We start from the raw sequence: 11075 nt of genomic DNA on the forward strand, positions 1-11075 counted from the left end.
CCAACTTTATTATATGCCTTAATTACATGTTGGATATTCATGTTATCTTCCTTCAATTAATTGAAATTACTTTGACATTCATGCTTTAAGGTTTTAATAAGTTCAATTTCGACAATGGGAGATAGAGGCAAATCCAATGAATCCGTCACCTGTTCTCGGAGAGTTGGACTTCAATTCCATGGCAGCCACTACATCCCTACAAACTACAAGAAAAGTGAGATATGGTCACGCAGTTTTAGGAGGGGTCAACAAAATTCACGACCAAAGGATACATATAGCCTTGTAGCCTTTATATCACTGTAAAAGGAAAGTTCATGAGTTGTGGGTTTAATTGAATGTAACTATAAAACATCCTATAGTTGTGGAGTAAAATTTAGTCACTGCCATATCCAAATGGGCACACCCTCTGCTACCATAAATCTAGTATATAAAGTACCCACCACTTCTCTCTTACTCTATTATCAAACCCATTTTGTCTTTCTTCATTGTTGGTACAATGCCATGGTGGTGGCTCATGGTGCAGGATTAAGCTTTGAACAAAGGTGTGTTTTCTTAACAAGCTTGATTTACTTATTTATTTGTTTGTTTTCATTTGGGACAAAAAATAACTTTACAAATAGAAATAGTATAAAGAATATCTGCAATTCTTCTTGCATACCGTTCATGCTATCAAATAAGAAGAGTTTTTTCTAAATATTGCTCTAGATTCTTGATTATCTTTTTTTTTTCTTTCTGTTTGTTAGGTTGCATTTGGTTATGTAATTGGCACCTTAGAATTGGAAACTGAAACCTTAAGTAAAAATTATTTGTTCTACTACTTTTTGTACAATTGGAACTTTAAGCCAAATCCAATCCTCATTGAACAGATATAGCCTATAACTATTTTGATTTGTTCATTATAACTTACATAATGGTTACATGTAAACATTTTGTCTTTAGTTTGGGGAACTTTTCTCCTATCTTAAAGGTGATTTTTTTTTTTTTTTTGCACAAAGCTTCCTAGTGATGTAATTTGTGAGAACTTCAATACAACTGTAACTTCAACACAAACTCAAAAGATAATACTCTTCCAGAAATTAACTTTTCCATGTAACTGTACTTCTTCAATTAGAATCTAGGAATACCACAAGAATTGCACTCACACTTTGGCTTCTCCATTTATAGGAGAAAACTGGTTTCAAGATTGGAGGCTTTAAGTGATTCATTGGGACTTGGTCTATAACTTACAAGCAATACGATGAGAAATAAAATGGAAAATCTAGATAAAACTGATCAAAGACTAGAATTTTTTTAGGAGAGTTGAAGCACAAGTTTCTCTATTTCAAGAAGAAAAAGTAACTATAAGTAGCAACTAGCATTAAAATGAAGAATTTCTTGGATTTAAGAGAACTATTTTGCCTTCTATCCGATAAGTAACTTATGCTTTGAATAGGGAAGTACCAAAGCATTTTCAAACTCTTACCAAAGCTTAATCTCCAAAAGTATAAATGTACTCAGAATTTTTATTGGGTCTATTCTGCATTACAAGTTCTTATTTATAAGAGGGGATTCAGGTCTATTTTGTATACTTCTTCCACTGCCTTGAAATAGGGGATTTAGCTTTAAGAACATGGTGATTTTTATTGATTTTAGCTTACTGATGAAAATTATGTTGAATGGTTCTACCAAGGCAACTTGTGTAGCAATTATTACCCTCAAGGGTGGAGAGAATCATGGCTTTGTCTATTTATCAATGATTGTATTCATCTAATAGGTGATAGAAGTCCCATTGAAGATCTAGAACTAAGACATTGTCCCATAAGTGGCTTGCTTGGTAAAGAGTTAGGGTACTATTTCAGAAGTTTTTTTAGGCATTTAAACAATTTATCATGCCATCATATCTTGGCATTTGTTCACTTAATAGCCTTATATGAAGTCTAAGACATGGCCTTTTTCCAAATTTCTTGGTTAAATACCATATTTGGTGGTTTTTTAATTTTAAATAACCTTTAATATGTTTGTCTTTTTACTTTTATTAAATTAAATTTTTTTATACATTTTGATTTATTGATAAAATAATCTAAAGAACTAAATTGTCTTTTATTGAGAGTGTTTATGTAATATCTATGGGGGTTTGCATGGTATATCCTTAATATACATAGTCTTATTAATTTTCTTCTCACAGTTCCCCTCCTAACTTTCTCTTTTCATTTTTATATCTGTGTTCTCTTTCCAATCTAGGTTCAGTAAACTAACAATTATCTTAGCTCTGAGGGGTGTTTTAAATTGTCTAATATCGATTTACAGGTGATGTTGTAGAGTTGGGTATTATCAAAGCTAGTGCTTCATGAAAGTTTAAGTAGTTTTAAATCCACGTGTACATTTGGTATGCCATTAGAAGCTTGCTTTATTTTAATAGTGGCATTTTCATGCGATTCTATGTTTCATTGCTTACTAATTGCTCACATCAGAGGTCAATCTTAATATCAAATAATTTCTAGTTTAGTGTTTATCCCCCTTTATAGACTACGTTATTTTAGACTCCAGGCTCTTAAAAATACACTTTTAACTTTCAATAGATGTGTATGCATGTTGTAATACTACTAATTTATTTTTATTGCTATGTTTGATAGGGAGGAGTGTGAAAACACAATAGAAGTATGTTCTAGATAATAGATCACATTTTTAGGTATGGTATTTCTATTAAACTAACATTCAATGACTTCATGCATTATTTGTATTCTAAAAAGTAGTTTTGCTATATTTTCCTCTTTTCAAGCTTAAGAGTTGATTAGTCTTTTCTTTCTGATCAGTTGAAACTATTGACAAAGACACAGTACTCTTTGGCAAGATTTAAAGGGGAACAAATTGTGATCTTATCTTAGGTTAGTAAATAATTTTTCCTACAAGCACATACACAAGATTGATATCTTACCCCCCTTTTCATTGATTAGTTTTAGCAAATGAAGTAACTATTGGGTCGAGGATATGAGCAATCAACAGACAAGTTATAATTTATATGTCGTCACTTTATCTTTGAGACGCTTTTGTGGATTCGTATAGTTACCTAAAAATGATGGCAGGTTCTAAAGTTGAACGGGACTTGGATTAAAAACATTCATCATCTCGCACACCTTATTGATTGTAAGCAATAACATCCCTATTTTGTTAATATGTATTCCTATTTCTAAATTGTTGTTAATCTCCTAATCCTTTGGTTCTTGCTTAGCTTGCAAGGACAAGTATCTAACTTTTGAATTTGAAGACAATTATCTTGTTGTTTTAGAAAAGAGAGGTTGTTGCTGCCTCATCTTGCATTCTCAAAGATTATGGGATACTAACTGAAAGATCTTCTGATCTGTTGGAACCATACATGGATTCCTTGGGAGAAACCGATGGAGCAATAAATCAAGATTTTGGAGACATCCTAGTCTCAAATTTGGAAATTCGCTCTGATGGACTTCTGTGGGCATGATCACCACAACATGAAAGTAAAAAGTAACTTTGTTACAGAAAGATGGTAAATAAGGAGTTAGAAATTGGTACCAAGAAACAAACCAAACTTTATTTGAGTTTGGTGCAATTTATTTAATTTGGTTTTTGAAGTAATTTCAAAGTTTGGTTTTTTTAGGAAAGTGGATTATTAACGGTATTTGGTGAGTTCAAAGGCTAGGGCAGCATATCAATCTCTTAAGACCGTGAATTTTAGTTAGAACTTAGTATTGGAGGAGATATATATATATATATATATTTCTTTTACTAAAGTTTCCTTGTTCTTTGGCAGTAGAACTTTGTATTAGGAATTCTTAATTGATTTTGCAGTTTGGATGTACATATATTTAGATTATGCAATATTAGAGGTTCAAATTGTTACTTCAACTAAAAGTTTTATACATGTAATAGAAAATATCCTGGAAAAGGTAGCATGACCACTTTAACATTCAAATGAGAATTTTAATTAAAAAAATTGGAAAAAAAAAATTCAAGACTTCAGCTATGGCCAAAGCATAAGTTATGTCCACATAATAACATATGGCAGTGGGCAGGGAAAAGTGGTCTCCATATGAAGCTTTATAGTTGCAACTAACAAAAAGGCCATGTCTATAAGTGCCATATAATATTAAATTTTGTAAATATCACCTTTATAGCAATAGCTATTAGCAGCCTCTACTACAGAGAGCCTTTAGTTAAGGAAAAAACATGGTTGTGCCCATAGTTTCACAACTTCTAGTTGCATATTTATAAGTGGCTGCGACTATAGGATTTCTTTGCACCCCATGGCCATGCTTTGTCGCAATAAATTTTGCTAGCATCTAAATCTTATAGTCACAATTTACCTGCTTGTAGCCACAAGAAAATGGCCACAACTATGAACTTGCCTTCTTGTAGTGACAATAAAAGCTGGAAAATGTCGAATCCTTTATTTTGGTTTACTTTTGTTGAGATTTCTATTTATTTATTTACTTATTTGAGACTGTTAAATCCATTATTTTTCTCTATGAATATTTTTGTATTTTTTGTTGATTTTTTTTCCATAGGCATTTGTAGATGTTAGATGTGATGCTTCCTTTCATAATAAGATGCATGTAAAAGCACTATACAATGCTTATAAACCCTCTTATCCTTGAGAGGAGTGCAATGATGAGGAAGATTGACTAACCCCAAATTTTAATTTATTTCCTAAACTGACAACAAGAAAAGGAAGGAAGACGAAACCAATGTCTTTTCACAAAGATATTTAAGTGGTATATGAAGAGAAATAGACTACCGTAGAGCTTTGGTTCATTATCGATTATAGGGCAATAAAAAGAAAATATGGAAGCTTCAAGCAATCACTCCATCATGTTGTTAGAATTTCCATGTTTATAGTTTTTCATATATTTTGTAACATATTTAAGAGCACTTGGTGAAACAACAATTCAACAATACTAAAAATTTTTATTACCTAGTTTGTACTTATATTGGCAAGTGGAAGCATAGAGTGGCATTGAAACTAGGAGTGAAGATGTAGTCAATAAAGCATTAATTTATGATGTGAATACACTTTCAAGATAAGAAAAATAATCAATTAATACATTATGTAGTTATGTTTTTCAAGTGGTGAATTATTATTAAGTGTATATATTTGTATTAAAAATTGATCTTTAATGAACTAAAATATATAGAAGTGATGAATTCCTACATTCCTCTTTCAACATTTGTGATGTAAACAAAATTCCTTCATTTTTCATTTTTTATGTTTTTCCAAATCTTAAAATTTTGTATTATAGTTTATGTCTAGAATTACAAGAAAAAAAATCTAGATCTAATTTATCTTGTACTTAATACAATTTTCCATTATTTGGACTTCTAGGGACTCATTAGGAAGAAATGGTTGGCCATCATAATTCTTATTCGGTATATAATAAAAATTTCATAGGAGAAATGAATTAATACATTATTGCATGACATGAAAGAGTCTAGGAATGATTGTCTTATCCATTATATATCCATTTCCTATGTGGATGAGGTTTCTTTTACCTAGGCCTTTTTCTCTTTTAATGGATATTGTTCCTTTTTAATTAGTAGCCAAAACATCATTTAAGGAAGATGCACAATCATAGTATGTAATTCCAGTAATCCTCATTGAATATTTTAGTTATATGTGAATTTGGATATGAACTTTGCTATTTTTTTAATTCCTGGAGCAATTTCATTATAAATTAAATATACTTTAGCTTTACTCGTTACATATTATGTAGTTGTATGAAATTCTACTTTACTTTTTTTAGCATTTTTATCATGCAGCTACAACACTATAATTTCTACATTTATATAAGTGTGTTCAATTTCATGACATATGCGATTCATCATAAATTTCAAAAGAGAAAGCAAGTATAATACAAAAAGAAAAAGAAAAAGAAAAAAAACCTATTAAGAAACCATTGAAAATTCAAGTAGCAGGTTGAATTTATCGGAAAGCCACAACTCACTATCATAATTCTATTGATTGTTAGACCATAGCCATCAACTTGGACCATCTACTCCAATTTTCTTTTTTGATTTTTTTTAAACTTCTACATGATTTAGACTTTTGACTTTCTTGTTTGATTTATTTCTTTAACAATGGTGGATAGTGAAGGTCCTTATGGATACAATGGTATCTCCCTAATTATATATGGGGGGGAGAATAAGAGCATTCATGATTGTTATTGCATAATCAATTTATGAAACATCAAACTAATTATAAAATGCAAAGATTACTAAATGTTAATAACAAAGGAGATAGACAAACCGTTTTCATTTCTACAAACCTAGAGTCACATAAAAAAAAAAGGAATAAATTTATAAGTTTATATGAACCAATATAACTAAAAAGAAACATTCATTCAACATAGTCAATAGTAAAAAATATTAATTACTTTTTGCCATTTTAAATAATGTTATGCAAGCATGGTTTTTGGTTAAGTGATTGCTCCAAAACATGTGTGGCAAAGTGTGGTTGCTCATGTGTAGGGAGTTGGCTTTAGTTTTAATACTTAATAAGTTATGTAGTAAACTTTACAGGGGGTGACCTTAGGGATGCAAGAGAAATGAAAAAGTGTAGAGGATGAAGAAATTTTTTAGAGGAATGATCTTTCACTTAATTTTTTAATGACAATGAAAAAGGTTTATGGGTTTTGTGAAAAATAAGGGAAAAACAAAGTGAAATTGAACATTGACTTGAAATCTTTAAGAAAGGGCTAAGGATAGGAGATCTCTTGGAATATTTCTTTCTATGAAATAACCCTCAATTAGATTAGTATAGTTAAGATTACCTTGGAAGTTCTTAGTTGGGGAATTTTCAATCTAAGTTCATTTTAATCAAACTCAACATCTCATACTTGTGTGTCAAACCTCTCTATGATTTCCTTTAGGCCTCCAATACTTGTTTATTTGCCAAATCATAGCATTATAAGCATAGTAAAATGACTCTTAATCATTAAAAACTTGAGATAACCTTAAAGAGCCCCTAAATCGTAATTTCATATATCAAAAGAAAACAATAATTCACCAAAAGAAATCCAATCCAAGTGGTACACAAAGAGAAATAAACTACCGCAGTGTTTTAGTTCACTACTAATTATAAGACAACATTATAATATTACTAGTCATGTTTTACTAAAAACTATTTATTTATTTAATTTATTTATAATTACAAAACAAATTTTCTTTTTAATAAAACTTAATTAAATGTAATTAATATCATATAAATTAAATTTACAATGTTTTTAAAAATCAAAGTAGGAAAATTATTTTTTGAAACAACTTGTCCAAACAAGTTTTTTGTTTTTTATTCTTAAAAACTATTTTTAAAAACAACTTGCTAAACATCCTTATTTTTATAAATTTTGAAAAACCTATTTTTTTGTTCTTTAACTTAAAAGCAAACATTGAAAAACATGACAAAAAAAGCCCTTAGATTCTAGAACATTTAAATTTTATTTTGAATGACGCAATGTTTTAAATTCCAAAGGTGTGCATGCATGGTATGTTAAATAATAGGAATAAAAATTATAATAAAAAATAAATTTCAAGAATTATTGGTATTACCAAAAAACAGTTTTTAAAATCAAGCATTGAAAAACATGCTCAATCATGCCCTTAGATTCTAGAACATTTAAAATTTATTTTAAATGACATAATGTTTTAAATTCCAAAGGTATGCATGCATGGTATGTTTAATAATAGTAATAAAAATTAGAATAAAAAGTAAATTTCAAGAATTATTAGTATATCAAATTTGAAAAAAAAAAAAAGGTTTTCCTATCTTAAGCCTTAAGTTTAATAAATTTAAAATAAAAATGAAAGGAAAAAAAATGATGATCACTTTCCATTTATTTACATTTTACAGAAATGCAAATATAAATATATGTACAAAGTCATAAATGGGTAAAAGATATTTCTTATGAGGGGATTTAAAAAAAAAAAATTATGTAATGCAAATATAGTAATCCCAAGCAAGACAATAAGATTTCCATTCCCTAATTCATTTAGAGACAAATATGAAAACTCTCTAAAGGACTCCACATGAGATGATGTCATTTACTTATATTTTATAGAAATGAAAATATATATACTAAGTCTTAAATGGGTAAAATACCTTTTTTAGGAAGGGATGTGAAATCCAAATATGGTAATACCACGACCCCACATAGATACAATATTTGGATTCCACACCCCTTCCTAAAATATATATATACATGGAATCCAAATATGGTCATTCCAAACAAGACAATAAGATTTCCCCTTTCCTAACTAAGATGGGGACAAATATGAAAACTCTCTAAGGGAATCCACATAAGATGACTTCATTTGAGTCACTCCATCTAGAAGCCTATGCACAATTAGAACAAATGAAAGGATATGATAAAGAGTGAAATAGGCGATGCTCATATCATAACGTACAAGTGAAAAATTAATGTATCCTACAACTACTGTATAAAGGATTAGAATGGATGAGGGCAATCAAACCATGGGGATATGGGGAAGACAGAAGAGTATTACGGAGCTAACAATATGAGGGTGGTGGAATGGAATTAGAAAAATGATGGTTTTCTTTTCTTTCATACTCCCCTCATACCACTAGTTTCATTTTACTCATCCATCTCCCTCATTTCTCTAATTGAATCACATCCTTGTTTTAGATTGTTATTTATTTGTTCACAATATTTTTTTATTTTGTTTTGATAATCCATGCTTAAGGGATTAATTAGAGTAATAACCATGATTTATTGATTTGGTTAATTTATTTTATTTAGCACTTCCATGTAATGCTAACTACACACATCTTATATTTTATTTGCAGTAGTTCCTAAAAGAATAAATGAAACAGAATACAAGTGACTGCTTTAGTACTAGCATCTTTTTATTTCTGTCACTAGTAAAAATAAAGTTATTTATATAAATAGTTAAGAAATAATGAACATTGCTCAATAATCTATGTTGGACAATTTGTTTATGGTTTGTGAAATAGTTTGGTTTATTTTTATTTATTTAATTTAACTATTTTAATTTTTGAATTTTACCAATCAAAAAACAAAATATTTCTTTCTTTTATCAAATGATTATATATTTGATATTGTTTTGTTACTTTGAATAATTTATAAGAAAAACAAATTGCAATTAGAAAAGTTATGGTTTAAAGCAAGCGTCACCATAGTGGTTTTTTAAATTGCTACAGACAACTCATTGTTCATCAAGTTGACTAGTAACTCATTCATTGCTTTGTTAGTATATGTTGACAGACATTGTTATAACAAACAATGATCTAGAAGAAGTAGATATTCTAAAAAAGTTTCTTGATAGTTGTTTTAAACTAAAAAACTTAGGACAACTAAATTATTTTTTAGGACTTAAATTAGCTAGATCTAATAAGGGAATTCTCTTACCTAGCAAGGTTATGCTTATAACTTCTATCAGACATACGTTATCCAGGTGTAAAACAAGAAAACTCCTATGGATTCCAATTTCAAACCCTCATAGGATGAAGGAGAATTACTTGATGACCTATCTCAATACAGATGGTATTAAAGATGTCTCCCGATTCCTTCTCATAAATTGTTGTAACTACTTTAGTTTGTTTAATTTTTGAATTTGTATTTTAAGTTACAGCTTACACTTATCTTTAGGGATAAGTTTCCAATCTGTTACAATCTCCTGTATTTATATCTACTACTTTAATGAGAAGTCGTGAGTGGTATATTCCCTTTCCTCTGTTCCTTTGTTCCTCTGTTTCTCTCATTGTTATATGGTATTAGAGCATTTAATTGCTGCTGCTCTCTTCTCCAGCCACCAATACCATGACAACAACCAATAATTCCAACTCTCCACCTGTTATTCAAAACACAAATGAACCAAACACATCTCTCATATCCATCAATATTTCTGCCCAAGCCCCACTCAAACTCACCACAGCCAATTACATCTCTTGGAAACTTCAATTCCACACTCTCTTTGTCAGCTATGACCTCTTAGGATATATAGATGGATCCAAACCTTGTCCATCCTCCACTGTCACTCAAAACAACACCACTGTACCAAATTCTGCTCACAACACCTGGATTAGACAAGACCAACTGATCCTTAATGCTTTAGTTGGATCTCTTTCTCCCACAATTATCCTGTTCATTGCTAGAGCCAAAACATCAGCAGAAGCTTGGTTGATCCTGGAAAACACATATGCCAAGCCATCTTGAGGGCGCATCAAGCAGGTAAAGAATCAAATTAAAAATCTAACCAAGGGGTCTCAAACTGTTACTAAGTTTCTTCAATTGGTGAAGTGTCGGGCTGATGAACTTGCTATTCTTAGGTCACCAATGAATGAAGATGACCTCATAGACAAAATTCTTGATGGTCTTGGGGATGACTATAAAGAGATTATACATGCAGTTCAAGCCCGCAATACCATGATCATGTTCGATGAGCTCCACGAAAAGCTTCTAAATTTTGAAGCGTCTCTTCAAGGTGCAAAATCTGAACCCTCTCATTTTCCAGTCTCAGCAAATCCTGCAAATCGTAACACTATAAGTTGGAGTCCATCTTTCAACTCTAGTAATACCAGCAATAATTGGCGTCCATCAACACACTCTGGTAACAACAGAACAGATTGGCGTCCCTCACCTAATACCAACAATCACTCCTCCGCGTTTCCTAACGCTGGACAAAACTCTTCTTGCAGCCAACGACCTCCTTCTCAACCTTATCTTGGTTATTGCCAGATATGTGGAATATAGGGGCACATTGCCAAGAGATGTCCCTCTTTTCGCTTGGTGCCAAATCAACCCAATACAACTCCAGTTGCACCAGTGAACAACACTCTGACACCATGGCAACCTCGAGCTCATTTTGCAGCCAACACTACTCCCACCACTATTCGAAGATCAACAATGTAACTTCGTTGAGAGAGGAGTATACCATGATCATTTGGAATAACTTCCACACCAAGAAAATATGATAAGTGCCCCAGATCTTTTAGAGAAAATTGGTGAGCAAGCAGCTGCATAAACTTGTGAACCATAGTATCATCATTTCCGGTAAGAATGATGTCATCCACATAAACCAGAAGATAGAGAAGG

The sequence above is a fragment of the Vitis riparia genome, chromosome 5 (genome assembly GCF_004353265.1).
Source record: "Vitis riparia cultivar Riparia Gloire de Montpellier isolate 1030 chromosome 5, EGFV_Vit.rip_1.0, whole genome shotgun sequence".
Taxonomy (NCBI): domain Eukaryota; kingdom Viridiplantae; phylum Streptophyta; class Magnoliopsida; order Vitales; family Vitaceae; genus Vitis; species Vitis riparia.